The sequence below is a fragment of the Somniosus microcephalus genome, chromosome 31 (genome assembly GCF_052327205.1).
Source record: "Somniosus microcephalus isolate GS21.2 chromosome 31, FLI_Smic_1.0, whole genome shotgun sequence".
NCBI lineage: Eukaryota > Metazoa > Chordata > Chondrichthyes > Squaliformes > Somniosidae > Somniosus > Somniosus microcephalus.
This window is the reverse complement of record NC_141017.1, coordinates 34,667,369-34,692,555: the sequence shown is the minus strand read 5'-3', so window position 1 is coordinate 34,692,555 and position 25,187 is coordinate 34,667,369. Positions and strand designations below refer to the sequence as shown.

Here is a 25,187-nt window from a genome sequence, read left to right as displayed (position 1 = left end):
CGCCAATAGTGGACCGATGGATATCGGGGGATGCTCAAGGGGCCTGAATTGGAGGAGCGTGGAGATCTCGGGGGGGTTGTGGGGCTGGAGGGCGTTGAAGAGATAGGGAGTGGGGGAGGCCATGGAGGGATACACACACGTCAATATACACTGACGCAGACAGTTACACGCGAGATATAGGCACACACGCTCACACACTGTAGCAGTCCAGATTGATCATAAAAAAGAAGACATGTTGATGCATTTAAACAGTGCAATCCAAAGCTTAACTATCGGCAGCCTAAAGGGAAAATTTGAAGAAGGTGCTTACTGATTTCTAAGTGTGGTTTTCTCTGCCGGTTTTGCCCAATATAATCCGCACTTTTCCATCTGCGGGAATGCCATCTCCTCCTCTGCCTATAGATAAGCAGCCAGAGCACAGACAGAGACTCAGCAACCAGCTACACACTGTCCAGATAGCAAAAGATATCGCAGCAATGCAGTTTTGTTTTGCCCAAGATTATAATTTTACTTTTCCCGCTGTGGACCTTCGGCCCAAAGAGTTGCCGACTCTCGGAATTGAAGATTAATCTTTGGGACATGGCGGCGAAAAAAAAACCTGGGAGTAAAATCACAGGGGCGTTAAAAAAAAAGTGTTTCTTTCCATTTTCTTTGAACACTTGTTTAATTGATATATAAAAATATTGCGGATGGGTTTAAAAGTAAAAAGGCTGTCCGACTGACAGCCAAGAGTCATCCAATCGCGTCGTGATGTTGGTTCGCTTTCCGATTGGTGCAGGGAGGCGGCGCCCTGTGAGGGCATGTCGGGTGACCAATGGCAGGAGAGTGGGGGCGGTGCCGTTGGAGGTGGGAGGTCGTGTGGTGAAATCTCCAGGAATATGCCCAACCGGGGTTGGCAACGCTCTGTCGGTGGGAAGTGCGGTACAGACCACTGCTGCCCCTTTGTAGCCGGACAAAAGGTGCGTTGGCTTAAGCCAGCCGGGGAGGGGGGCATCACCGAGCTCCTCGCCTCTCCAAGCCGTGTAGGTAGGCACTATGGAGCTCCAGAGGTCACACATCCGGTGCTTAAAATCCACGTACCCGTTAACTTTCCATTCATCTCGCATTGCTGATACTAACAGAATATCATGTTGTGATTTAGGACTGATCCACCAATGAGGAAACAGTGATAAAAACAGCCTTTTCCAACCCTCCTGGTGTATAACATTCAGACAGGGCAAACAAACAAAATCTCTAACTTATTAAAAAACATCTTTCATCTTTGGGCACTTCCTGCCTACAGAACTTTACTTCCTTTCGCCGCACTTTAGTCACACTTGTGTGCCAACTTTATTTTCATTAAAACTTTCTCTGTCCTCATTTACAGGAAACTCTTTGGTATCCGGCACCGATGGGACCGGGATGTTGCTGTTGATTAAAAATTCCGGATGACGGAGAGGGTTATCTACCGAGGCTACCTTTAACAAACAAAAATTAAAAAAATCAAGAAATGTGCAGTATACAGTAATTGGGTACTTTCTGGCAGCGCGGGAGAGTCAGACTCCTGTTGTTGAGGTGTTCGGACTTCCGACAGCGCCAAGAAGCTGAGTAGTGGCAGTTTGGAGAACTACCCCCACTGACTAACTCAGCCACCGCGGGAGACTCGGACTCGGACTCGGCAACATTTCCGGTTATTGAGGTGCTGTTTTTGGAGTATGAATTTTGCCGGTTAATAGAGCATTCCAGATATTTAGATGCCGTTTAAACGAGAGTTTCCTGTATTATGGAAACTGCTTATGTAAACAGGTCATGCTGTAATTACGCCATCCTGACAGAGGTGGTGCTGTAGCACCTCAGTTTCACATCTCCAGCTCCTCAGCCAGTCCTACAGCAAAACTCCTGCACTCCAAACAACTCTGCTTTGCTTCACAACTGCCCTAAGTTTTGTTATTTAACTATAAATAATAACAGGGTAGCCCCGTACAGAACAATAATGACAAAGTACTGAACTACCACTAAACCAGTAAAGCAATGGTCCAATTATCCCTCGCTCTCTAAAGCTCCTTTGCCACACCACAGGAAATCAACTAATAAGACATACAAGCACAAATTGGACCAGAGATGGCCCCTGAACTGTGATAACTCGGTCTTATTTATGCTCATATTTCTTCCTTCCAGCTTTGTGCTTATATTTCTTTCTTTCTCTGTTCTCCTTAGAGCTGAGAAAGGCAGAGTGAGATTTGATAAAGGTATTCAAAATCGTGAAGGGTTTTGAAAGAGTACAAAAGAAGAATCTGGCAGGAGGGTCAGTAATCAGAGGACACAGATTTAAGGTAATTGGCAAAAGAACCAGAGTGGGGCGAGGAGGAGAATCATTTTTAACGCAGCGAGTTGTTGTGATCTGGAACGCGCTGCCTGAAAGGGCGGTGGAAGCAGATTCAACAGTAACTTTCAAAAGGGAATTGGATAAATACTTGAAAAGGAAAAATTTGCAGGGCTGTGGGGAAAGAGCGGGAGAGTGGGACTAATTGGAGAGCTCGTTCAAAGAGCCGGCACAGGCACGATGGGCCGAATGGCCTCCTTCTGTGCTGTATCATTCTATATTTCTTTCTTTTCTTTGTACTGTTGATGTCCCAGGCTTAGGACAACATTGGTTTGCTGCCAGTCACGTCTCCAAACAGATTCTTAACTTATTACTGCGCGCTGCGGGTTTTCACTGGGGAGTTCTGAGGAAGGGTTACACTCACTATAGGAAGGATGTGATTGCTTTGGAGAGGGTGCAGAGAAGATTCACCAGGATGTTACCTGGGATGGAGCGCCTCAGCTATGAAGAAAGACTAAACAGGCTGGGGTTGTTTTCCTTGGAGCAAAGAAGGCTGAGGGGGGACCTGATTGAGGTGTACAAAATGATGAGGGGCATAGATAGGGTAGATAAAGAGGAACTTTTCCCCTTAGTAGGGGGGTCAATAACAAGGGGGCATAGATTCAGGGTAAGGGGCAGGAGATTTAGAGGGGATTTGAGGAGGAACTTTTTCACCCAGAGGGTGGTTGGAATGTGGAACTCAATGCCTAATAGGGTGGTAGAGGCAGGAACCCTCACAACATTCAAGAAGTATTTGGATGAGCACTTGAAATGCCATTGCATACAGGGCTATGGACCAAATGCTGGAAAATGGGATTAGACTGGACAGGGATGGATGGGCGGCGCAGACACGATGGGCCGAAGGGCCTCTTTCTGTGCTGTAAAACTCTATGACTCTATGACTCAACACCTTTAACCGATCTGAGCTCTGCACAGATACCATTAGATCTGCTGTGTATTTCCAGCAATCACTTTTCTTAATGTAGTTATTCCACTGATTTGTTTTTCCTGTAAGCTTCTAATTGCATTCATATATAAAATCATCAGGGAAAACACAGGGGTGAAATGAAACTGCGATATTAGTTTACTGCACCAGAATTTTAATGGATGTGTTAAGTTTCATGACAGGCAAATGAAATTCATAAGAATATTGTACATTAACACCACGCTTGTGCCCACACTGTATAAATTATGGGCACAGCCAATATTCCAGTCAAGAGATACATGTCCTAATCAGTCGGTGATATCCTGCTTAAGATACTGGGAGCACAAGGAAATCATTTTGAAACGACAGGAGCTTAAACCACACGGATGTTATGATTGGAATATTTTCATTAACCTGTCTTAACTCATTCCCTGTAGCGTACAGGAATCCCTGTTAATATGGGACCACTGCTCACGCCAATTAGTCTGAATATTGCTGAGTAGCAGCGAGGCTGACTGCAGCTCGCACTGACACTTGGAGGATCTCCTGGCTGGGCCAAAAAGACATATTTAACAAATGCTTCGTGCAGTCTTCACGCTTGTTACAGCTTTCAGCCACTCCCTTCTGCTGTGCGGCCTTAGTTCATTTGGCATGTAGGCGAGACCACTTGGAACAGAACCGCCCGGATCTGGGCCCGGGTCTGTCTGCCCTCAGCAAGCCGATCTCAATTTTATTCAATTGTCAGTATTTTTTTTTAAACCAAACAGATTCTTCTCAGCACTGGATATTTCACTGCGCCCTCCGATCTTCTCCAAATCCTCTCAAGACTCTCGGCTCATGCTGAGGTGGGACTCTATGGCCGCCGATCAGCCCCCGCCCCCCTCAAGCCCACCCACTGGAGACCATTCCTCATGAGTGAAGCTAATTAGTCGCAGAATCTCAATGCACAGCAAGAGACAATTCGGCCCATCCTGCCTGTGCCGGCTCTTTGAAAGAGCTCTCCAATTAGTCCCGCTCCCCCTGCTCTTTCCCCGGAGCCCTGCAAATTTTTCCTTTTCAAATATTTATCCAATTCCCTTTTGAAAGTTACTATTGAAACTGCTTCCACCGCCCTTTCAGGCAGCGCGTTCCAGATCACAACAACTCGCTGCGTAAATATATCGTCTCCTCATCTCCACCTCTGGCTCTGTTGCCAATTAAGTTAAATCAGTGACCTCTGGTTACTGACCCTCCTGCCACTGGAACCAATTTCTCCTTATTTATTCCATCAAAATCCCTCATGATTTTGAACATCTCTTACTAAATCTCCCCTCAACCTCCTCTGCTCTAAGAACACTCCCAGCTTCTCCAGTCTCGCCAGCCCAATGGGATTTAGCAGGAGATTCCAATGCTCAGGAGTGGGAGCTTGCTGCCCCAATTGGCCATATGGGGTATTACAGCCAAGCTCAATCCCGCCCTTACCTGACATCCACAGACTTGTGTTTTCCAGCGGAGCTCACAACTGTGATCAGCAAAAGTTGATTATTATCCTATCAAATAGGGTGTCCCAAGGGCAACTGTATTAGAAACATAGAAGATAGGAGCAGGAGTAGGCCATTCGGCCCCTTGAGCCTGCTCCGCCATTCAATGCGATCATGGCTGATCATCCAAATTCAGTACCCTGTCCCTAATGTCCCACTGCTTCAGGTTCAGCTAACTCAACAGAAGACCATGGATCAAATTTGGGATCTCCCTCTTCTGCCCCAATCAGCTACTCCCTGAATTTACCGTCGGAGTCACTGGGGGAGCTGGCCCTGGATTGTCCTCCAGCCCTACAAGCCTCCGCGATCTCTGCGCTCCTCCAATTCTGGCCACTTGCCCATCCCCGATTTCCAATCGCTCCACCATTGGCGGGCCGTTCCTTCAGCTGCCCGGGCCCCGAGCTCTGGAATTCCCTCCCTAAACCTCTCTCTCTCTCTCTCCTCCTTTAATACACGTCTTAAAACCTGCCTCTTTGACCGAGCTTTTGGTCACCTGGCCTAACATCTCATGTGGCTCGGTGTCAAATTTTGTCTGGTAGCTTTCCTGTGCAGCGCCTTGGGACGTTTTACTACATTAAAGGCGCTGTATAAATGCAAGTTGCTGTTGTTGTTGCAGACTTCCATGACAGCATCGTGCCGGACATTGCAAAAGTGTTTGGAAAGACAAACCTAGCTGCTGACAGCACAGGACACTAAAGTAGGCGAGAAGGTGAGCTAAACGAAGAGTGGGTGGGTTTTAAAAGCTTGGGCCAACAATGCCCCCCAATGCTAAGAACATGGGAGAGCATAGAACCAGAACAGACTCGTCAGTCCGAAAAATCCATATCCCACAATCGCCAACTCCAAGGGGGAAAAGTTCAGTATCGCCCCGTTTGGGGTGCCATTATCGGCCGTGCGCAAAGTTTAGCGCCTGGCGCTAATTATCGCCTCCGACAGCAAACTTGGCTTTTATCGCCCCTGGAGGTGATTGGAGCGCTAAATCAGGCGCTTCACACCTGTCTTAAGGCGCAAAGGCCGAGGAGCGAGGCGCTACCTCAGAGCGCTGGCGAAGCAAGGAAGGGCAAATCAAAATGAACCTGCAAAGTGCTGCTCAGTACTCAAAACTCCTTCACACAGTGTTGAATCTCTCCAGAAGTCTCTCTCTCTCTCTCTCAGAATGCGTGGTGCAAAAATGTCACCAACAAAAAAAGGTAGGAAGCGGTCGCCTTTAAATAGCGCTCCCCCAGTCCCTTTCTGACTGCAAAACGCTCCCCTCAACCTGTCGTTGCTAGCGGCAGGCGGTAAGGCAGGGGGCGCCACTCGATATCCGATCCGGGGCGCTACCGGGGCGTTGCGCACTCGACTGACGTCACGATCTGCCGGCGCAGGAGATCGTGGCGGTAGTGTTTAGCGCCGCCGCAAAATGTCTAGTTAATTTCACGAGTGGCACAAACATCGCCGCGCCCGGGCGCTAGTTGCTTTGCGCCCCATTAGCGCCCTCTTAAGTGCTAACGGGAGGCGCAAACAACTGAATTTTTTCCCCCCTAAGTATCTATCCAATTCTACCGTAAGTTTTGATAACACTGTCTGCATGCCTGGGCAGTCTGCGCCGGATATTGGTCCGGCACTCTCTGAGCAAAGTAGTTCAATCTACCTGTTTATGCGCTTTCCCTCTGCAAACCCTGAGCTGGTGTCCCCTGGTTTGAGAGTTTGTGGCAACCTCACACAGAGGGTCAAGGTTTAATTGATCTGTTCCCTGAAGGATCTTGAATGGCATCTCTCCCCTCGAGCCCCCAGCCCTCTCTGCTCCACGGCAGACAATCCCAGCTTGCCTCCTCTCATGGTTCATATGGCCCCAGGATTGGTTTCCCTTTTCCTGCACTGCTGCCAGGGCCTCAGGCAATGTCTAGCTCACCACTTTACTGCTGACAATAGCGAAAAATACTCGATGTCAGCTTCGCTCACTTGGTGCCACTTGCACCTCCGAGGTAGAAGGTCGTGGGTTCAAGCTTTGCTCGCTGGAACTCGGGGACACAACTTAGGCTGAAACTTGAGTGCACTGTCGGAGGTGTCGTCTTTCAGATCGGACGTTAAACCGAGGCCCCGTCTGCTCTCTCAGGTGGATGGAAAAGATCCCACGGCACTATTTTGAAGAAGAGCAAGGGAGAATATTATTTATCCCTCAATCATCACTAAAGAAACAGATTATCTGGACATTTATCTCATTGCTGTTAATGGCATCTTCCTGTTTTTAAATTGGCTGCCATGTTCCTTACAGAGCGATTTTTTTATTTATTAATTCACGGGATGTGGGCGTCGCTGGGAAGGCCCAGCATTTATTGCCCATCCCTAATTGCCCCTTGAGAAGGTGGTGGTGAGCCGCCTTCTTGAACTGCTGCAGTCCGTGTGGTGAAGGTGCTCCCACAGTGCTGTTAGGGAGGGAGTTCCAGGATTTTAACCCAGCGACGATGAAGGAACGGCTGATATATTTCCAAGTCAGGATGGTGTGTGACTTGGAGGGGAACTTGGAAGTGGTGGTGTTCCCATGTGCCTGCTGCCCTTGACCTTCTAGGTGGAAGAGGTCGCGGGTTTGGGAGGTGCTGCCGAAGAAGCCTTGGCGAGTTGCTGCAGTGCATCTTGTAGATGGTACACACTGCAGCCACGGTGCGCCGGTGGTGGAGGGAGTGAATGTTTAAGGTGGTGGATGGGGTGCCAATCAAGCGGGCTGCTTTGTCCTGGATGGTGTCGAGCTTCTTGAGTGTTGTTGGAGCTGCACTCATCCAGGCAAGTGGAGAGTATTCCATCACACTCCTGACTTCTGCCTTGTAGATGGTGGAAAGAGGACTACAATTCATTGGCTGGTAAATGTTAAAGATCCATTGGAAAGTATTCAAAGCAGAGCAGTGAGCTCTCCTGGTACCTTGGTCAACATTCATCTTTGAGCAAGTGTTGTCTAAGCAGATTATCTGGTCATTTATCTCCCTTGGTGCCTGTGGGTGCTATGCACAAATCGCCTGCCACACTGGCCTGCGGCAAAACAGTTACGCCGACAGCAATTCATTAGTTGCCAAGCTTTTTTGGCACACCCTGCCTCTCTTATTGATTGTTCACCTGATAACACTGAACAATTCCATTAAGAAAAAACTTCTCAATCAGTGAAAGCTATCAGCCCCAAGTATCAAAAGATGGCCGACTGCTGAATAATGACCGCACTCCAAAAGTACTTCATTGGCTGTAAAGCGCTTTGAGACGCCCGGCTATAGAAATGCAAGTCTTTCTTTAATGGGAAAAACTCCATCATTCCTTGTTCGCTGATAACTGGGCAGGAGAGAAAAGCAACACCAAAGGAAACATCTTATTAGAAGATTCTAACCGTATGCCAGCCAATCAATCAGAGGTCAGAAGCATCCAAGGTGGCTGAGGATTAAACAGACATCTGAATGGTCCTAGTTCTGTCGCTATTGATCGCAGAGCAAGCATGACTGTTGAATAACAAGGAACTTTCAAAATGTCTCAGAAAGATTTACTAAGTATTTTTTGACCCTAAAGTTGTTGCACCAACAGCAACTGCTAGATGTCAGCCGTGGCTCAAAGGGAAGCCCGCTCGCCTCCGAGCCCCATCCAGAGACTTGGAGCACAAAGTCTGAGCCGACACTTGCCAGTGCCAGTACTGAGGGAATGCTGCACTGCTGGAGGGGCAGGACTGAGGGAATGCCACACTGTCGGAGGGGCAGTACTGAGGGAGTGCCACACTGTCGGAGGGGCAGTACTGAGGGAGTGCCACACTGTCGGAGGGGCAGTACTGAGGGAGTGCCACACTGTCGGAGGGGCAGTACTGAGGGAGTGCCACACTGTCGGAGGGGCAGTACTGAGGAAGCGCCGCACTGTCGGAGGGGCAGTACTGAGGGAGTGCCGCACTGTCGGAGGGGCAGTACTGAGGGAGTGCTGCACTGTCGGAGGGGCAGTACTGAGGGAGTGCTGCACTGTCGGAGGGGCAGTACTGAGGGAGTGCCACACTGTCGGAGGGGCAGTACTGAGGGAGTGCCACACTGTCGGAGGGGCAGTACTGAGGGAGTGCCGCACTGTTGGTGGGGGCGGTACTGAGGGAGTGCTGCACTGTCGGAGGGACAGTACTGAGGGAGTGCTGCACTGCCGGAGGGGCGGTACTGAGGGAGCGCCACACTGTCGGAGGGGCAGTACTGAGGGAGTGCTGCACTGCCGGAGGGGCAGTACTGAGGGAGCGCCGCACTGTCGGAGGGGCAGTACTGAGGGAGCGCCGCACTGTCGGAGGGGCAGTACTGAGGGAGCGCCGCACTGCCGGAGGGGCAGTACTGAGGGAGCGCCGCACTGTCGGAGGGGCAGTACTGAGGGAGTGCTGCACTGCCGGAGGGGCAGTACTGAGGGGGCGCTACACTGTCAGAGGGGCAGTACTGAGGGAGCGCCGCACTGTCAGAGGGGCAGTACTGAGGGAGTGCCGCACTGTCGGAGGGGCAGTACTGAGGGAGCGCCACACTGTCGGAGGGGCAGTACTGAGGGAGTGCCGCACTGTCGGAGGGGCAGTACTGAGGGAGTGCTGCACTGTCGGAGAAGCAGTACTGAGGGAGTGCTGCACTGCCGGAGGTGCCGTCTTTCGGACGAGACGTTAAACCGAGGCCCCATCTGCCCTCTCAGGTGGATGTAACAGATCCCACGGCCACTATTTGAAGGGAGAGAGGGAGTTCTCCCCGGTGTCCTGGACCAATATTTGTCCCCCAACCACCCTCACTAAAACAGATCATCATGTTGTTATCATTACCAGGGACCTTGCTGTGCGCAAATTGGCTGCTGTGTTTCCTACATTGAAACAGCTCAAAAAGTGCTTGGCTCCAAAGCTCTTTGGGACTTCCTGAGGCGGTAAGAGACACGATACGAGTCTTTCTTACTCAGTGACTCTGCACCCGTGTTGCACATCCTTCTAATTTGAATAAAAGCGGGAAGTTCTCCCAGATTCCTGCCCAACATTCCCCCTCAACCAACAACATCAATAATATATCAGCAAGTCATTCGTCACGTTACTGTTCATTGGATCTTGCTGTGGGCAAAATGGCTGCCGCAATCACCTAGCAACAGCCACTGCAGTCCAAAGTAATTGGTTGGTTGAGAAGCACTTTGTGACATCTTGAAAGACATGTTACGGTACTATGGGGGCGAATTTCGGTTACGTCCCGGCTGGAGGCGGTAACCGAATTATCGCCGGAGATTTAGCGCTCGGCACAGGAAGTATCGCCCCAGCTGCTAAATTCGGCTTACTGCCTGATGTGCCAAATAACTGCCTGAATCCAAGAGGTTAAAGCTTAAAACTAAAGGCTTTATTAAGTAAGAACATGGCATCGAGTTAACACAAGGCAGCCATCATTCATCACCGACCCAGCCCTTATGAGTAAGACTCACACCAATCCGGAGGATCCAGAGGGGCGGGGCTAGGGAGGAGCATTAGTGGTTACATCTGTAGAACATTCCAGACATTAACAAATACAACAACAACAGACAATACAAATGCCAGAACACAGAGTTATTTCATCACACCGCCCCGAGGTGGAAACGGAGCGCTATCTCGGGCGCTTCACTTCCTCTTGGGGCGGTGTCGGGGGGGCGTAAAGAGTGGTAGCACCGGAGCGGTACGCGGCCGCTCCACATCGCGCTGATGCGTTTCAGCGCCCCTCCCCTTCTGTTAAACATTCTGGATCACTGTGTTCCAGCGAGTTTGGTTCCCGGGCCACGGCAAAGAACGAGTAGAGCTGGTTTAATGAGGGCCATCTCGCACTCAAGTTTCTGAAACCTGGAGTAGACCTCCCCCCGAGTGGCCTGGTGGACAGAGGCACCACCTGGTGTGGGACCAAGTTATGGGAGCCAGAAGATTCGATTCTTGCACAGGTTTGAGTTCTCCAATCCATGGAAGGGCAGTAATTGGGGTGCTGCGATGAGGGGGGGGATACTGCTAGAGCCCCTGCTCCTGATTGCTAGCAAGTGATTCCTGGTGAAAGAACTGAGCATGGGTAGGAATTGGGTGAGAAGAGGTGGAGATGCCCTGAAAGAGCCTGCTGATGCTCGGTGCGAGGTTATCTGATTGCAACCCAATCGTTTAATGGGTTACTAACGTCGTTACAATCAGAGAACCGAGGCCTGAGTGTCCGGGCTCCAAGGCGAATGCCAGCCCCTTCGATGAGGGTCGGCAAGGCCTGTGGAACCGTACCCCAGAAAAGAGGCAGCGACCTCAGGAGAGATGGGGAGAAAGACACACGAGGAAGAAGAAAGACTTGCCTTTCTATAGCGCCTTTCACGACCACTGGATGTCCCAAAGCGCTTTACAGCCAATGAAGTATTTTTTTTTTGAAGTGTTGTCACTGTTGTGATGTAGGAAAGCGCGGCAGCCAATTTGCGCACAGCAAGCTCCCACACACAGCAATGTGATAATGACCCAGATAATCAGTTTTAGTGATGTTGGTTGAGGGATAAATATTGGCCCAGGACACCGGGGAGAACTCCCCTGATCTTCTTCAAAATAGTGGCCGTGGGATCTTTTACATCCACCTGAGAGAGCAGACGGGGCCTCGGTTTAACGTCTCATCCGAAAGACGGCACCTCCCACAGTGCAGCACTCCCTCAGTACTGCCCCTCTGACAGTGCAGCACTCCCTCAGTACCTGCACTGGGAGTGTCAGCCTAGCTTTATGTGCTCAAGTCCCTGGAGTGGGACTGAACCCACAACCTCCTGACTCAGAGGCGGGGGTGCTGCCCACTGAGCCACAGCTGACACACTAAGAGAATCTGAAGTATTTCCACGCTCTCTCGCATCACGAATAAAGGCAAAAATTGCAGCTGGAAACTGTAATATTACCATCCTCACTGTGATTGACCTCATTTCAAGAGCATTATTGGCTCGGCATGACGCAGAGGACAACACGAAAGAGATGTGATCTCTTTATTCGATTTTAAATCCACCCTGGCCACTGCAAACATTGGGTATATAAAACAGATTGGTGCCTGAAGATGAATAATTTGAGGCCTCTGAAGGAGCTTCCTCTGGGACAGATGCAGTGGACTTAAAAATGAGTTTCTTGAAATCAGCTCTAACGCTATAAATATTTCTGCAGAAAATTATTCCAATTCCCCTCCCCCCCACCCCCTCCCCGATTTAATAGAGTTTCAATATATTTGAACAGGAATAATTACATTGGGGATGGAACTATCCCTAGATTCATATTTTACTCAGTTCTTCGCACAGCAGTGTTAGACTACAATCTCCTCTCTTTTGGGGGACTAGCCACGTTTCTGAGTTTCATTACAAGCGATGCATCATGATATTGATACAGAGATAGTGGGGGAATGCAAAACTAGGGGCCAACAATATAAGATAGCCACCAATAAACCCAATAGGGAATTCAGGAGAAACTTCTTAACCCAGAGAGTGGTGAGAATGTGGAACTCGCTGCCACAGGGAGTGGTTGAGGCGAATAGTATAGATGGTATTTAAGGGGCGGCTCGATAAACACATGAGGGAGAAAGGAATAGAGGGTTATCCTGATAGGGTGAGATGAAGAGGGGTGGGAGGAGGCTCGTGTGGAGCACAAACACCGGCACGGACCAGTTGGGCCGAATGGCCTGGTTCTGTGTTGCAGATTCGATATAAATCTATGTAATAATAAAGGCAGCTGTACATAAGAACATAAGAAATAAGAGCAGGAATCGGCCCTACGGCCCCTCGAGCCTGCTCCACCATTCAATAAGATCATGGCTGATCTTCAACCTCAACTCCACTCTCCCGCCCGAGCCCCATGTCCTTGGATTCCCCTAGAGTCCAAAAATCTATCGATCTCAGCCTTGAATATACTCAATGACTGAGCCTCCACAGCCCTCTGGGGCAGAGAATTCCAAAGATTCACCACCCTCTGAGTGAAGAAATTCCTCCTCATCTCGGTCTTAAATGGCCGACCCCTTATCCTGAGACTATGCCCCCTAGTTCTAGACTCTCCAGCCAGGGAGGAAACAGCCTCTCAGCATCTACCCGGTCAATCCCCCTCAGAATCTTGTATGTTTCAATGAGATCACCTCTCATTCTTCTAAACTCCAGAGAGTATCGGCCCAATCTACACAATCTCTCCTCATAGGACAACCCTCTCATCCCAGGAATCAATCTAGTGAACCTTCATTGCACCGCCTCCAAGGCAAGTATATCCTTCCTTAGATAAGGAGACCAAAACTGTGCACAGTACTCCAGGTGTGGTCTCACCAAGGCATCATGATAATTGTAATGTTATCTTAATAACGAGTCTCCCAAGCAGTTGTAGTGGAGTGCCATTTATTCAGTCCTGACTCTGTGTCCCCGAGTACAGTACCTGCAGCATGGCCAAGATGGCGTCGGATCCCGCCCCCGGATATGACGTCAGCCGTCAACCAGCTGTCAATCAAACCCCACTGTCTTTACGACAGCTACGGTTATCCGTACATCTTCCCCCTTCAATGAAGCCATAGCACAGTAACAACATAACATAACATACCACATAGAACACTTGTTAACATCATATAGAAACAGTCAGTGTAACTACACCGTTGAACTAATTGCAGGTAGGTATAAACCTTACCCACACCCAGGAGTCCATTAACTGTTTACAGTCTTATCAATCCCTGTCTGCAGGTCAAGTTTAACTACAGGCTTTCTGGTGCACTGTGACCTGCGTGGCTGAACGGGTGTTTGCTGAACCACCCCAGTTGTATCCCTTAAGTTCATGTCTGTACCACACAGGTCCCTTGTCACATTATCACTACTGCGTCCTTCGTCACTTTGTGGCATTTCACTCATCTCGTCTCTTTGTGGCATTTCCCTCATCTCATCATCCTCTCTGTCCTCCTGAGGCTGAAAGGTCTCTGTGGTTTTCAGTAGGTGCCTCCTGTTTCTGCGAAACACATTGCCGTTCTCTGTCATGACACTGTATGACCTGGGGGCGACCTGTTGTAGAACGGTGGCTCTTTTAGGCCATGACTCAGGCCCTTCAAAGCGAACGATATCCTTCTCCCTCTTTGGAATTTGGTAGTGCTCTTTTGATATTGGCGTTAAGGTCCTTGGGACCCATGCAGACACGCAATTTATCAGTTTTCTTTGAATTGACGCAGACCATGGAATTTACCCAGTCAGTCGGTTCCTCAATCTTCTTTATGACAGCTAGTCCCTCCATGCGGTCTAGCTCTTTCCTCAGTTTTTCACAGAGAGCCACTGGAACTGTGATGGCGCCGATGAAGATGGCTGCCGTCCTTGCAGGCTCCATGCGTACCAGGCAGCTAAGTGTCCTTTGCTGCTTGGTGCGCTCGGCTCGTTAAGAAAAAAGCATTTCACTGACTGGATTTCACTTCTTGTATTTAGTTATGTGACAAATAAAATTGAAATTGGAAATTGAATTGAATTGAACTCTCCTGGGTGCGTGAATCACAGGTTGTGCATCCTCTCTCAGTTTGATGGAGTATGTAAAGGGCAGTGCTCCGAAACCCTGAAATACATCTGCATATTTGTGTGCTATAGTCTCATGAGTCAGATTTGTTGGGGGGCACTCTGCACACTGTTCAGTTCATTGATAGTATAGACTCGTTTTACCAAGCCCAAATCCACACAGGCCTTATCCCCCAACAGTGACTCATGTCCTTCAGGCACTATAACAAAGGTCAAAGGGTGAATGTGATTTTTTACCTTAACATTCAGCCTACACGTTCCTTTTGTTTCAAAGCTTTGTCCATTGTATGCCTTCAAAGACACTGTCTTGTTCAGTATTTTAGGTCGCACTTTGAGATTCCGTGCATCACTCCAACTTATGAGGTTTGCCTTAGCACCTGTATCTAGCTTAAAGGGAACACTGGTGCCATTTACCAGCAAGGGAGCTATCCAAACTTCAGTCTTTGGTCCTACAGAGTGCACTTCATTTGCATTTTTGCCCTGTTTTGCCTCATTTTGCACCATTCCAACAAACAAAGTCTCTGCTCCTATCTCCTCAGTCTCAATAGCATGCACTGTCTTTTAACCTTCAGTTTTCTCTTCCCAAAAACACATCTTGGCAAAGTGATTCCTGCCTTTACATTTTGCACAGTTCTTCCCATAAGCAGGACACTGTCTGGCTACATGTTTATTACCGCACCGTCTGCATTCGTAAGGCGTCATCGTCTTGAACTCCATGGGCCCTCTAGTGTCCCTTTTGTGTACCACATCCACCGGCAGGTTTTTCAGCCCCAGGGCGCTCCCGCCCGCTGCTGTGCTGCTCCCTTCGAAAGTTTTCGTGTGCATGGCTGAGAGTTCACTAGCATGACATATTTTCACTGCTGCATCCAAATTTAGGTCATTGTCTCTAAGCATTCTCTCCCTCACCTTCTTGTCGAGCATTCCAAAAACGACTTGATCGCGTATCATCGATTCCTTCAGGTCCCTAAAGTTGCATGTTTGTGCTTTTATTTTCAAGTCCGGCAAAAAAAATCAAAGGATTCTCCTTGCTTTTGCACGCGGGAGCGAAACACGAATCTCTCATATGTTTCATTCTTTTTTGGAGTGCAGTATTCGTCGAACCGTACGATCACCTTGTCCAGATCATTTTTTATCATCTTTGGCTGCAAACATAAATGTATTAAACAGCTCGATTGCCTGCGAGCCAGCCACTGTTAGCAACAAAGTTACTTTACGTGTTCCAGAGCTGGTCGAAACGTCAATCGCTGTGAGGTAGAGAAGAAAGCGTTGCTTGAAGACACGCCAATTTTCATCCACATTTCCTTCTAGTTGCAGGCTAGCCGGAGGTTTTATTCCTTCCATTGTTGTAGTATGTCCTTATCGTGAGTTCTATAAATCCTGGTACCATGTAATGTTATCTTAATAACGTAATTACGAGTCTCCCAAGCAGTTGTAGTGGAGTGCCATTTATTCAGTCCTGACTCTGTGTCCCCGAGTGCAGTACCTGCAGCATGGCCAAGATGGCGTCGGATCCCGCCCCCGGATATGACGTCAGCCGTCAACCAGCTGTCAATCAAACCCCGCTGTCTTTACGACAGCTACGGTTATCCGTACAATAATGGCATTGTCATAGAAACCGCAGATCTTCCCGATCTCCAGGCCAACATTGATCCCTCAACCGACATCTAAAACAGATTATCCGGTTATTATCACATTGCTGTTTGTGGGAGCTTGCTGTGCGCAAATTGGCTGCTGTGTTTCCCACATTACAACAGTGACTACACTTCAAAATTACTTCATTGGCTGTAAAGAGCTTTGGGATGTCCTGAGGTTGTGAAAGGTGCTATATAAATGCAAGTCTGTCTTTTTTTAGTGGAACATGCAAGTGTGCATTGGGTGAGGACAGTGTCGATGCTAAGCTGTGATGACTACTGTAGCTGAATAGCCTCACAGCTTAGAATGGGCATTTTCTGCAAGTCGGGAGAAAATTTGAAACTAAAAAAAGTATCAATTCCTGTCAGAGGAGTAAAATACCAGCATGCTAATCGACTCCATGAACAAATGGGCGGAGTGTAAAAGAAAAGAAAGACTTGTGTTTCTCCAGCGCCTTTCATGACCACCGAACGTCCCAAAGCACTTCACAGCCAATGCAGTACTTTTTGAAGTGTAGTCACTGTTGTAATGTGGGAAACACGGCAGCCAATTTGTACACAGCAAGCTCCCACAAACAGCAATGTGATAATGATCAGATCATCTGTTTTAGTGATAAATATTGGCCCAGGACACTGGGGAGAACTCCCCTGCTCTTCTTTGAAATAGTGTCATAAGATCTGAGAGAACAGACGGGGCCTTGGTTTAACGTCTCATCTGAAAGGCGGCACCTCCAACAGTGTGGCGCTCCCTCAGTATGGCGCTCCCTCTGTACTGCCCCTCCGACAGTGCGGCGCTCCCTCAGTACTACCCCTCCGACTGTGCAGCGCTCCCGCAGTACTACCCCTCCGACAGTGCGGCGCTCCCTCAGTACTGCCCCTCCGACAGTGCGGCGCTCCCTCAGTACTGCCCCTCCGACAGTGCGGCGCTCCCTCAGTACTGCCCCTCCGACAGTGCGGCGCTCCCTCAGTACTGCCCCTCCGACTGTGCGTTGCTCCCTCAGTACTGCCCCTCCGACAGTGCGGCGCTCCCTCAGTACTGCCCCTCCGACAGTGCGGCGCTCCCTCAGTACTGCCCCTCCGACTGTGCGGCGCTCCCTCAGTACTGCCCCTCCGACAGTGCGGCGCTCCCTCAGTACTGCCCCTCCGACAGTGCGGCACTCCCTCAGTACTGCCCCTCCGACAGTGCGACGCTCCCTCAGTACTGCCCCTCCGACAGTGCGGCGCTCCCTCAGTACTGCCCCTCCGACAGTGCGGCGCTCCCTCAGCACTGCCCCTCCGACAGTGCGGCGCTCTCTCAGTACTGCCCCTCCGACAGTGCGGCGCTCCCTCAGCACTGCCCCTCCGACAGTGCGGCGCTCTCTCAGCACTGCCCCTCCGACAGTGCGGCGCTCCCTCAGCACTGCCCCTCCGACAGTGCGGCGCTCTCTCAGCACTGCCCCTCCGACAGTGCGGCACTCCCTCAGCACTGCACTGGGAGTGTCAGCCTATATTTTTGTACTCAAGTCCCTGGAGTGGGACCCACTGAGCCACAAGCTCTGCCCTTTCTAACTGGATTCGGCATTGCAGAGTAAAGTAGCCTGATGCTTGTTTCAGGTGGATGGGACATCTGCCCATTCGCATGCCCGCTTGAGTATGCCATCAGGCAGACCTTTTGCCGCGGCGGTCTCTTTCAGTTTGCAAGCATAAAAAAAATATTAAGCCCGACCTCAGGCCTTTGCTCCATTTCTCCCAAGCCGCACACAAGATAATGCATTTCACCAGCAAATCGCTCTGTAATAAATTGGCCACTTTTTGAAATGATTGCTGCTCCAATCCTTGATTACAGGGCGTCTCTGACTCTTCTACATGACTGACGCCACCAAGAGTTTCAACGAGGTTCACACAAGCTCAGCGAAGAGAAGAGGTGGACAGGAATACAGAGACAATTGGCAGAAGTAGCAGAGAAATAATTTGCTTCATAACAACATAAGAATTAGGAGCAGGAGTCGGCCATTCGGCCCCTCGAGCCTGCTCCGCCATTCAATAAGATCATGGCTGACCTTCTACCTCATCTCCACTTTCCTGCCTTATCCCCATATCCCTTGATTCCCTTAATATTCAAAAATCTATCGATCTCTGTCTCGAATATACTCAACGACTGAGCCTCCACAGCCCTCTGGGGTCGAGAATTCCAAAAATTCACAAGCCTCTGAGTGAAGACATTTCTCCTCATCTCAGTCCTAAATGGCCGACCCCTTATTCTGAGACTGTGACCCCTGGTTCTAGACTCCCCAGCCAGGGGAAACATCCTCCCTGCATCTACCCTGTCAAGCCCAGTAAGAATTTTACACTTCTCAATGAGATCACCTCTCATTCTTCTAAACTCTGGAGAATATAGGCCTAGTTTACTCAATCTCTCCTCATAGGGCAATCCCCCCATCCCAGGAATCCTTACTATCCAAGCAAAGGAAGCTCCCCATCAGGACTCATGGAAGGGGGGAGAAATTCACTCATGGGAGGGGGGTGGGGGGAGGTGATGGGGGTGGGGGATGGGCGTCTCAGCTGCCCCATTGATGCCCACGGCCTGCCCGATGCCATATTCAAGTCGAGAATGCAAACGGATGAAACAGGCATGAGGCTGTTACTTTACTCTGCAAGTCGGGGTCCTACCTGGCCATAGGACCCCAAATGCCAACTCCAGATAGAAATGGACGGCGCTTACACCGCCGAGTTGTAGCGGGGCCCCAGCGGCCTAACTGGCGGTCCTTAAAGGGACCGCTCAACAAAATAAAAATGGCCACCAAAACCTTTTCAAAGTTATATTTTTTGAGGAGTCAGAAGGAGCCAGGCTGATACCTGGGATGGCAGGAATGACGTATGAGGAGAGATTGGGTCGATTGGGCTTATACTTGTTGGAGTTTAGAAGAATGAGAGGGGATCTCATTGAAACTTATAAAATTCTAACAGGACTAGACAGACTAGATGCAGGAAGGATGTTCCTGATGGCGGGGGAGTCCAGAACCAGGGGTCACAGCCTAAGGATCAGGGGTAAGCCATTTAGGACTGAGATGAGGAGGAATTTCTTCACACAGAGAGTGGTGAACCTATGGAATTCTCTACCACAGAAGGCAGTTGAGGCCAATTCATTAAATATATTCAAGAAGGAGTTAGATATATTTCTTAAGGCTAAAGGGATCAAGGGATATGGGGAGAAAGCAGGGACAGGGTACTGAGTTTGGATGATCAGCCATGATCTCATTGAATGGCGGAGCAGGCTCGAGGGGCCGAACGGCCTACTCCTGCTCCTATCTTCTATGTTTCTATGAGCAGGATTAGTTGACCTCTGACCTGCTGCCCAGTTTAATTTCTCCCCTCCCCCCCCCCCCCGGTGAGGTTATCCAACAATATCTTGCACGGTGGCATAGTGGTTAGCACTGTTGCCTCACAGCGCCAGGGACCCGGGTTCGAATCCGGCCTCGGGCGACTGTCTGTGTGGAGTTTGCACATTCTCCCCGTGTTTGCGTGGGTTTTCTCCGGGTGCTCCGGTTTCCTCCCACACTCCAAAAATGTGCGGGTTAGGTTGATTGGCTATGATAAATTGACCCTTAGTGTTAGGGGGATTAAATACGTGGGGTTACAGGGATAGGGTGGGATATGTGTCGGTGCAGGCTCGATGGGCCGAAATGGCCTCTATCTGCACTGTGGGGTTTCTGTGATTCTGTGATTCCTATAGCGCCTTTGATGTCATAGAATATCCTGAGATGATTCGCAGAGGGCAAAAAAAAAATGGATGCTGAGAAGTAGCGGGAGAAGAGTTGGGGGAAGGGGGGCACCTCAGCTCGGAGAGAGAGGTAGGTGGGCGGAAGTAGCGAGGGGGCGGGGGAAGGGAGGTTTAGAGATGCAGTTCCAGAATGTGTGTCCTGGTCAATATTTACCCCTCATCCAACATCACTAAAATAGATTAATCTGGTCATCATCACATTGCTGTTTGTGGGAGCTTGCTGTGTGCAAATTGGCTGCCGCGTTTCCTACATTACAACAGTGACTCCACTTCAAAAGTACTTCATTGGCCATAAAGCACTTTGAGACGTCCGGTGGTCGTGAAAGGCACTATATACAGGAAACTCTTTTTTATCAGGCACCGATGGGGCCGGCGTGGTGCCGGTTGATCAAAAAATCCGGATTACAGAGAGGTATACTTACCAAGGTACGAGAGCCCCATACACGGCCACAGATCCAGGAGTCCCTGTTGCACGGCAACAGATCCAGGAACCCCGGTTACATGGCCACCGATCCAGGAACCCCGGTTCCACGGCCACAGATCCAGGAGTCCCTGTTGCACGGCAACAGATCCAGGAACCCCAGTTACATGGCCACAGATCCAGGAACCCCGGTTCCACGGCCACAGATCCAGGAGTCCCTGTTGATGGCCACAAGTGCAGGAACCCCGGTTACACGGCCACTAATATACAGTAAAACTTACCTGAACCTACTCCTGAATTTTGCCGGTTAAGAGAGATTTCTGGATATTTAGGTGCCAGTTAAAAGAGAGTTTCCTGTAAATGCAAATCTTCTTCTTCTTCTTCTTCTTCTTCTTCTCCTTCTTCTCCTTCTTCAGAATGTAGGCTAAGGTCCTGCCACTGAAGGTGGAGCAGAAAGAGGGGAGAAGAAATTGGAGACCAAAGTTAGTGGAACAGAGTCTGGTGTATTGGGCTGGAGGAGATTGTAGAGTCAGGTCGGGTGAGGTCATGGAGGGAGTAACAAAGACAAGAAATTTTAATTCATTGTTTTGGAGGATGGTGCCAATGGAAGTTGGTGAGGACCAAGGGTGCAAGTGGATCATGACCTAGTGCAGGGCAGGATCTAGGTGGCGGAGTTTTGGGTCAGTTGATGTTTCCGTAGGGTGACATGTTGGACTCTGGGCAGGTTAGCATCGGTGACGGTGAGGGAGGTGATGGAGGTGTGGATCAGGATTCCAGGGGGAGTGGGAGAGAGATGTGGTGATGTTGTGGCAGTGGGAACAGTCAGTCTTGGTGATGGGTAGTCCATAGGGTTTGAAGATCATCTCGGGGGCCAAGCAGGATGTTGAGGTGGCACATCAGCTGGTGAACTGCCAGACTGGGGGATGGAATCGGAGGCTAAGGTGCAGAGTTTTTTGCGAGAACCAAATAGAACGGCTTTGACCTTGGCAATGTTAAACTAGGAAAAACCCTAGCTCCTCCACGAATGGTTGTTGTTCAAGCAATCAGACCGCAGGTTGGTGATCGAGGAGCTGAGCCAGAGGTAGAGCTGAGTGTTGTCAGTTGACATAAGAAGGCTGACCCGATGAAAATGGACCAGTTGGCCAAGGATTTGGGGGGGAGGTGGCGGTCACAGCCACATGGATGAGGAAGATCCCTGGGTCAATCCCTGGTCTGCACTGAGCTAGCTGATCTCAGCGAGGAGGCAGTAGGGGCCGCTACAACTGGAGTCATAGAAAACATAGGAAAAAAAACACCGAAAAATAGGAGCAGGAGTCGGCCATTCGGCCCTTCGAGCCTGCTCCGCCATTCAATATGATCATGGTTGATCCTCTATCTCAATACCATATTCCCGCTCTCTCCCCATACCCCTTGATGCCTTTTGTGTCTAGAAATCTATCTATCTCCTTCTTAAATATATTCAGTGACTTGGCCTCCACAGCCTTCTGTGGTAGAGAATTCCACAGGTTCACCTCCCTCTGAGTGAAGAAATTTCTCCTCATCTCAGTCCTAAATGTCCTACCCCGTATCCTGAGACTGTGACCCCTCGTTCTAGACATCCCCCAGCCAGGGGAAACATCCTCCCTGCATCCCAGTCTGTCTAGCCCTGTCAGAATTTTATACGTTTCAATGAGATCCCCTCTCATTCTTCTAAACTCTAGTAAATACAGGCCTAGTCAACCCAATCTCTCCTCATATGACAGTCCTGCCATCCCAGGAATCAGTCTGGTGAACCTTCGCTGCACTCCCTCTATGGCAAGTATATCCTTTCTTAGGTAAGGAGACCAAAACGACACACAGTCAGCATCAACGGGCTAACGAGGGGGGAAGAATGGTCAGCCAGGGTTCCTGCTCCTGATCCCCCTCGAGCACCATTTGCTTAAAGTGCACACGAATGAATGGGTAAGGATAGAATGAGGTTTGGCTGCAATCACCTCTGGGCTCACATGAATAGAGTGGGGAGGGCAAATGGAGCCATTGAAAGCAGTACGTTTCACAGGGAAGTGGTAAGGAGAAAATTGACAAGAGAAAAGGGTTATTACAAAACATAGAGAGAAAAATGATATTAATTTGTATATCATTTCACAGATGATTGATTTCATTGCATAATATTTTGTTTTAGACTGTGAATGGATCAATTAAATGTTTTCTGGTTGTTCTGATATCAGGATAGGAATCAATGCAACTCCCAACCTCCCTAAATGATTGAAAGATATATTTGCACTTACATTTTGCCTCATTAGGTTGTCAAAGCACTTCATACAGGAAATTACTTCTCAGTGGAGTGATCATGCAGGCAAACTGAATGTATTCAAAGATTTTTTGTTTTGTTTTTATTTTCTAATTGACTGAGTTAAGTGTGTAGACCTTGCCTGCCCACACATGGCGTCCTTCCCTCAGGCTGGTCACACTCACACACAGCCTGGAGCGACTCTGTGAGCCCCAGCCTTTCCGTTCCCATTGCAACTCTTAGGGGAAAGAGGGGGAGGAAATATCGAAGAGAAATACCAGAGAGAGAGAGAGAGAGAGAGAGAGAGAGGGAGGAAACACTGGATAGAGAGAAGAAAGGAACGACCGAATAGAGAGAAAGGAAATGCTAAAGATAGAGAGGAAATACTGGAGAGAGAGATTGGAAAATACAGAATAAAGAGAGAGAGAGAAGAAAGAAAGGAAATATTAAACAGAGAGAGGAAAAGGCGTATACTGAATAGACGGAGAGGAAATACTGGAGAGATTGAGAGAAGGTAATACTGGAGAGGGTGCGGACATATTAGGGATAGCAAATATTGGAGGAGATGGGGTGGCGAGAATTGCGACATTCATCCTCATGGCAAAACCGTTTTTTTTTAATCCATTTTGATTATTGCCATATATCGCACCAGAGGAAATTTGCCCTCCCATGATCTTCAAAAACAGTATCATTTGGAAAACTTATGAACATTCCTGAGACTGTATCACGGCAGGAAGTGAGACTGCATACGTTTAGTATTTCTGTAAATCCGCACACAGTCGTGAGGTTAAGATATGAATCCCTAAATCTAAATACAAATGGATTGAAATCCTTGGTTTTAAATGACACCTGAATCAAAAGCATCAAACACCACTCATGCCAATGTTTGCTCTTCGCTTCAATGTCAAATGAGGGTTTAAGAACTTCTGTAGTTTTGTCAAAATATATAGTGATTTTTCTCGAGAAAAATCTATAATTTCTTACGGGTGCCTTGATTTTCAAATGCCACAATTTAAAATTTATGATCTGATTTTTTTTCTTGCACATCTGACCTGTGAATGCACAACCATTTAAAGTAACAGTTTGTTAAAAAGTAGTTTGTTGATGTGGAAGAGACCGGAGATTAGGAGGTAGAAAATACTGGAGAGAGAGAGAGAAATACTGGAGGGAGAGAGGATTAAATATTGGAAGGGAGGGAGGGAAATACTGGAGAGAGAGAGGGAGAGAGGAGATATTAGCAAGGGAAAGAAATAATTTAGGAGAGAAATACTGGAGAGAGGGGGAAATATCAGCAAGATGGAGGAAAGGAAATATTGGGAGAGAGAGAAGACATACTGGAGAAGAGAGAGAGAGCGAGAAAGAGCAGAGAGATGAGAAATACTGGAGAGAGAGAGAGAGAGAGCAGAGAGATAAGAAATACTGGAGAGAGAGAGAGAGAAAGAGCAGAGAGATGAGAAATACTGGAGAGAGAGCGCAGAGAGATAAGAAATACTGGAGAGAGAGAGAGAGAGAGCGGAGGGATGAGAAATACTGGAGAGAGAGAGAGAGAAAGAGCAGAGAGATAAGAAATACTGGAGAGAGAGAGAGAGAGCAGAGAGATGAGAAATACTGGAGCGAGAGAGAGAGCGCAGAGAGATAAGAAATACTGGAGAGAGAGAGAGAGAAAGCGGAGAGATAAGACATACTGGAGAGAGAGAGAGAGCGCAGAGAGATAAGACATACTGGAGAGAGAGAGAGAGAGCGGAGGGATGAGAAATACTGGAGAGAGAGAGAGCAGAGAGATGAGAAATACTGGAGAGAGAGAGAGAAAGAGCAGAGAGATGAGAAATATTGGAGAGAGAGAGAGAGAGAGAGAGAGCAGAGAGATGAGAAATACTGGAGAGAGTGAGAGAGAGAGAGCAGAGGGATGAGAAATACTGGAGAGAGAGAGAGAGAGAGAGCAGAGAGATGAGAAATACTGGAGAGAGAGAGAGAGAGAAAGAGCAGAGAGATGAGAAATACTGGAGAGAGTGAGAGAGAGAGAGCAGAGAGATGAGAAATACTGGAGAGGGAGAGAGAGAGAGAGAGCAGAGAGATGAGAAATACTGGAGAGAGAGAGAGAGAGAGAGCAGAGGGATGAGAAATACTGGAGAGAGAGAGAGAGAGAGCAGAGGGATGAGAAATACTGGAGAGAGAGAGAGAGAGAGAGCAGAGGGATGAGAAATACTGGAGAGAGAGCGAACTAGAGAAGAGAAAGAGAAGAGAAACACTGGAGAGAGGAAGTATTAGAGGTGGAGCAAAGACTGGAGAGATGGAGACAAGAAATTGAATTGAGAAGGACAGGAAGAAAGAAATGAGATATAGAGAGAGGGTGATTAGAGAAAGGCAGGGAAAAATAAAGGAGAAGAAAGGAAGGAAGAACTCGGTGGAAGAAACGAGAAAAAAGAAAACACGGGGAGAAAAAGGAGTAACAGAGGGAAAGAGAGAGAGAGAGAGAGAGAAATGAACTGCTGAGAGGCAGAGGCAGTAATATTGCCACAGATTACAGACAAATCCATCACAGAAACACATGCAGGTAGAAGCTGGGTTTTAAATGCACAAAATATTTTTTTTTTCCCCAAAGTTAAGCGATATTAATTTGATAATGAAAAGCCTGGCATTGCCTCATTACCCAGGATAGACCAGATGTCTTTCTGGATAGGCATTTCCAAGCCCTGGGATTTCACTTCCTGGATACTGCACGAAATACGCAACCAGGCAACTTTCAGATTTAAAAAAAAATATATATATATATCTTTCTGCTAGGCTGGTAATCATTAAAAAAAGCATTGAATAATTCTAACACGCGGAATCTTTATTTAAGATTACAGTGCTTTAAGAAA

At 48.6% G+C, this 25,187-nt stretch overlaps 1 protein-coding gene across 2 annotated transcripts in view; it reads right to left on the bottom strand.

Annotated features, from left to right (window-relative positions):
- Positions 1-25,187, bottom strand: part of LOC147097725 (noelin-2-like) — a 421,183-nt gene that overhangs the window by 133,200 nt on the left and 262,796 nt on the right. The gene's annotated exons all lie outside the window — the stretch shown is intronic.